Genomic DNA, 5,931 nt, shown 5'->3' on the forward strand with positions numbered 1-5,931 from the left:
TTTAAGGGGGTTCGGAACGGGCTCCGTACCGGCGGTATCGAGAGCATCCGGAAACGTACACCGCGGGCCCTCGCGTACGTTGCCGTATCTCGCGCTTCGAGTCCCTGGGACTCGAACTTTTCGGGCCCGAGACCGAGCCCGAAAAGAGACGAAAGAGACGAAAGAGGAAGGACGTCGATTTCGGCCTAAGCGCGCGGAGAGACGTCGCAAAGCGAGTCCGGAGAGTCTCTTTTTCCCGGATTCGTGGCGGAGGAGCGAATCGAGGGTATCGCGTGCACGGCTCGAAGGAGGAGATCCTCGCCCTCGACTCGCCGTCGGTGGTTGACCAATTACTTTCGTAATTTTGTACGTTTACACTTTTCGAGAAAGTAGGGGCCCGGGTCGTCGCCAGCCGAAGAAGAGAGATTCTCGAGTCCCGACCGATCGGACGCGGCGGACGAACCGGACCACCGCCGCGAGGTCGCTGTTCCGACTGGATCGCCGACCGGGTCGCCCGGTGGCGCGGCTTCTTTTTCTCCCCCTTCTCGGCGGTCTCGAGCGTCCTTTCCGCCATCGGGCGAGCCGTTCCCCGGGACGCCGGGACGCGAATCACCCCCCGCTCGCGCACATATACGCGTACCCGCGCGTTACGCGACTAGCCAGGATAGATTATCGTGCTGCATACGTATTTCAATTAGAGGAGCATATACATAAGCATGGGTGTGCATCTTAGATGCGTTAGAGGAGTTTGATCGCACATTTACGAGTAATTAAGGGCGAGATCGCTCCGCGTCCCTCGCGACGGGAACGGCGGTCCGCCTCGTCGCGCGGCGCGAGCTCTCCACCCGGAACGCGACACGGATCGGAATTTTACCCAGGTCGCGGAACTAACGGAGTAGTTTTGTCATCGTGAATATTTTTTTCCAGACGGAGCTTCCCGTCTTCTCGTCGCGTCGCATTATTTATATCGAGAGAGTATCACGTAGACATAATTATATACATATATAGATATATATTATAAACGCGATCGAAACACAGTGTATTTGAAACCCGACTGACAACAATTAAAGAATTTAATTGCGCTGACCTTGAACTTTTCCATCGAGTCCCTCCCGTTTTTCGGGGAGGTGAGTTTCGATGCTTATGGCTCTCTCGAAAGTAAGTAGCAGGCGAAACGAATCGACGGTCGGCTGCAGGGACACGACGGGCATCGGGATTCGTTCCAATGCGAATCCATTGAAAATCCATCAATTAATTCGAAGCGTCATTAAAGAGAAATGCCGGATAAACGTAGATTTGGGGTATCGCCCCGGTCGGGGGCTTTCATTCGATGATTTATTAATCTTCCCTAATGCATCGAATGAAGTTAAAACGCTGGCGCGAGATTTGCGTTTACGAGTGGTCAATCTCATTTTTTTTCTCCCCTGGCACTCCGGGGGTAGCGAACGTAACGCACTAGCGTTTCCGCGTGTACCGACAGCCGTCGTTTCCCCGCACCCCCGCTTGCGGAGTGCCCGCAAATATTTTCAACGACGACCCGTTCGATGTTTCATTTACCTCGATATTGCCGTGATTTCGTCCGTGGTCCCTGGTTTGGTCCTAACGTCAACGTTTGTTCCACACTTTTTCGGGAAAAAAGAAAAAGATCGTTCCCATCGCCAACCGCCGCAATCTACCCGGATCTTCCTCGAAAGGAAAATCTAGGAGGAATAATTCGACGCACCGAGTACTTTCCGTAAGTGGCAGATGTCGATGTATTTTTTCTAGCACGATCGTAAACGAAGTAATCGGTTTAGTCCGGAGATGGCGCTTCGCTCCTCGTCCCGAGGTGGAAGCGACGCATCGGGTACCCGAAACGGCCGCGGCGGCCCTGGCGCTCGCGTCGCAAGAAGTTCCACGACCGGGCTCTCCGAACCGGGGATACTTTCATTTTTTCTCTGCCCGACGTTAATATCGTAATTCGCTTTAAATCGGCAAGAAAGCTGGTTCTTCTGGAAGCACTCTCGGAAGAAATGAGACGAGAAAGAAGACACGTTGCCACCTATCGAGCGCGGTCACTCGGGTGCGGGATTACCGCCATCGATCGGTCGGGGGATCGTTGGACGGTAGGTACGGCCATTTGGTACCGCGATAAGTACTCGGTCCCTTAACGTCTTTACGCGTCAGGGAAACCTAACGTGGTCAGCGGACCGTTCCATAGGAAAGGAGAAACGTTTAGGTCCTCCTTTTATTCCTCCGATTCGTGTACCGTAGATCCAGATAAGGAAAAAAAATAAATAAACTGCGGAAAACGTCGACCCTCGAGCATCGGGTCCCTCCGAGTCCCCCGCAAGCGGGACCATAGTGGGACCGGCATCGCCCATCGGGGGCCTATCCGGCACCCATCCGGCGTGACGCGAAGGCGCGTGCGCGACGCCGTCACGGAAGGGGCGCCGGGGCGCGTGCGCCGCCGAGCGGACCCCTCGGCTCGCGCAGATGGCCCGAGGTCGCACCTGGCGGCAGGTGGGCCCTGCCCGGGTTACCCCACTTCGCGAGCGCGCTCGACCCCGACCGATCATATGTTGGGCCCCGAGAGAGACGGGTGCGACTACCTGGACTAACTGTTAAATCGCCGCCCGGCCCGTCCCGACTATTTAAAACCGGTGCCCGCGGAACACCGGGCGATCCGAGGGGAACGATACGTCGCCGTTGCCTCGAAAATGATTTACGTCGCACGACACCTTCGGCACGGCCGAATTCGCTCGAGCTCGCGACTACGTCGGGACCAAGGACCGTCTCTCTCGGTATGACCGTAAACATCGTTTCATAGGAGAAGCGCGTCCGAAAGGGATCGTTCCCGAGGCGTCGGACTCGTCTCAAAGGGACGGAAACGTCCAGACCACCCCTGATCGATGCATCGATGGCGACGGACGTGGCGCGCGATTCCCAAGACCTCGCAAAGGGGACGGATCGATCCGAAATCGAAATCGAGGCGCAGTCGCGGTTTTTGGATTTTCCGGACCGAGTCGAACTTTTGGGCAGCCTGCTGGATCGTCGAAAATTCGAGGACGCGAAAGCGTCGTACCTCGAGGTGGACGGGAAAGAGTATCTCTCGACGATCCCGCCGACTCGAACTTCGAGTTCGCGGGAAGTCGATTCCGAGATCGATACTCCTGCCGCCTCCGTTGAAAAATGCCAGGCCTTAAACGGAAATAATTCCCCCGTTTCGAATCCGGCATGTACGGCGTCTTATTGTCCCGCGCGTACAGGGACTCCCCGCGTCGGGCGCGCTCCGTCCTGCTCGTAGAGACGGCCGTGCCTACACCTAGGCTCGCCCCTAACGAGACACCTACACATCGGCCGCGCTATCGATTATTTTACCCATGTGGAACTTTCCCCTATTCGCCGGCCGCCCCTCCCCTCCGGGGCCGCGACGCCGAGTATGGAGCGAGATATCGACGTTGCATCGCAGCCCTCACCCTCGCGTCCGCCCTCGCCGCCCCGACGGCCCCCAGGGGCGGCCATCTTGGGCCACCGCGAGCGCTTTTCCATTCGCGTGCCGAGTTTCGATCGATTCGAGGAAGGAAATCTCGTTTCCGAGAGACGAGGTGGACGTCCAGCGGTCGCCTCTAATTTCCTGGGGCGACAACGGTGGCCGAATTCGCAATGTTGGCGTCCTGGCCATTTTTCGCGCGATGTCCGCGGCTCTCTCGACGCGGAGGTGCCGGGAAATCGACGAGGTCACCGTTCTCGTCGGAAAAGCCAAGTCGAGGACGACGCGGGTTTCTTCCCTCGCTTCGGCCCTGGGCCCCGGGCGCGGCGCGCCACCCTCTCGGCCACCCCCTGGGGTCCCCCCACCCCGTCCCGAGTATCGAGTTCGTTACAGATCCCCGTAGCGAGATCTCACCCCTCCGCGCAGCTCTCCCGTCTGCGCGTGCGCCGTCCACGCGCCCGACGGAGATCGACTGCGTCCGGAACGTCGAGCCGGAGACAGAGAGAGAGAGAGAGAGAGAGAAAGACGAGCCGATCGCCCGAGAGTCGCGCAAGAGGCAAAAGGGCGAATCTGCCAGGCACGACCGGCTCGGTAAAGCCGCTCGCCGAGTCCTTACGTTTCAGGGAATGGAACGAAAAATGCCAAAGGACGCCCGTACTTTGGTCTACTCCGAGCGGGGGTAGGGGAGAACGAGACGGGTTCCGGTCCCAGAAAGTAGGAGCGATTTGCACGAGACAGATCGCGATCGCGGCGCAAGGGGAAGCGAGGTCTCCGTCGTGTCGGATCGCGTCGCGACGTCCCGGAGGGCTGACGAGAGCGGTCCTTTGCGAGGCGTACCGGTTTTCGGGCCTTCCCCGCCTTTTGCGCGACGCGGCCCGAGGTCGAACCGTCGCCGTCGGCCATCTTGGATTTCTCTCGTCCGGACTCGGACCGACGCGGAACGGACGCAAGTTGGAAGTTTACGGGGAGAACTCGCGCTCGAGTCCCAATTTCCGTAAATTCGCTCTCGTCAGGGGCGAGCGCGAACGAGAAACGTCTCGCGAATCGTTTTCGAGCCGAGGAGGAAGTCGGTCGGTCGACTTCCGCGTCACCGCGTCCCCGGCGGAGCGAGTCGTCCTCGAGAGCGGCGGGCCGGTGCGCGCGCACCCCGCGACCGCGACGGCAAGCGAGAGCGGACGCGGACGCGTACGGGTGCCGGCGAGTGCGCGCGTGGGTCCGAGACACGAGCTGCGCAACTTGGCGGCCGGGGCGGGGAAGAGGGGCAGCCGTAAGGTTCCGGCAAAACGGCGGAAGGATCGGCCGGCGAGTCACTGTCGTCCGACGATTCGACCCGTGATCTCGAGGACGCGCGACTTCGCACCCCGGGTCCTCGCGTGGCTCGCGCCCTGCATCCCGAGCCGGAGGGAGAGGAGAACGGGCCGCGCGCGCGCGCGCGCGGCTGCCGGCTTCGCGCGAGTGAGACCGCGGCAGTCCTGCCGCAACCACCGCGCCGTCATCGATTCGTCGTATCGACGGACCAGGAGAGCCCTAGGACGTCCCGGAGACGGTAAACGGCGCGGGCGGAGATCGCGGCGCCGCTCGATAGGCCGCTCGATAGGCGAATCGACCGGGCCGCGTCCAAGATGGCCGCGGCCGCGGGTGCCCGCGGCTGAGCGGCGTATCGGCGCATCGAGCGACGCGGTCGCGGGGTATCGGAAAATCGATAGCGGGCCGGCGCGTCGTCGCAGGGTCGGCGGCGGGCGCTCACGTGGGCGCCGGGGGTGCGCGCCGAAGGGCGCGGGAGGGGGCGCAGGGGGCGCAGGGGCGGAGTCGAGGGGCAGCGGTCGTCGCCCCTCTTTCTCTCGCCCGGCGCGGACGGTCCCGCTCCTTGGAGAGAGAGCGCGCGGCCTCACTCGCTCCGCGTGTGTCATGGGCGCTCGGCGTACGGGGCAGTGGTGCGATCGGATCTCTATGCCGGGGCTCCGGCCTCGTGGAGGAGCGTCGTCGACGTCGGTCGCGGGAACGGGAGCCGGGCTCGGCGGGGCGTCTCGGTCGGGCGCGGCGGGGGCTGCGTCGCCGGCGGCGACGGCGGCGGCGTCGTCGGGGTCGAGGTCGGGCCGGGTCGCGCGTCAGTGACGGCGTGCGTCGAGGAGTGCAGCGGACACGGCGAGGGCGCCACCCGAACTGGATGTGCGTAAATGGAAGGTATAGGGGACATAGCCGATCATCGATCGCACGGCGAGCACCTACTGGACTCGGTCGATTCCCCGACGGCGGTTTCCACGCATGGCCATCACGGCGGCGGCGCCAGGGGCGGCTCGAATGGGGGTGGAGGTAGAGGCGGCGGTGGAGGTGGAGGCGGAGGTGGAGGTGGAGGTGGAGGTGGAGGTGGTGGCGGCGGCGGCGGCAGCGGCGGCGGCGGCGGCGGTGGCGGTGGCAGTGGCGGCGGTCGGGGCGGCCGACAGGCGCGCGAAGGTGGGGGCGGGGACGGGGGTGAGGGC

This window comes from Orussus abietinus, unplaced genomic scaffold (assembly GCF_000612105.2).
Source record: "Orussus abietinus isolate OABI.00-Male unplaced genomic scaffold, Oabi_2.0 scaffold12, whole genome shotgun sequence".
Classification (NCBI taxonomy): Eukaryota; Metazoa; Arthropoda; class Insecta; order Hymenoptera; family Orussidae; genus Orussus; species Orussus abietinus.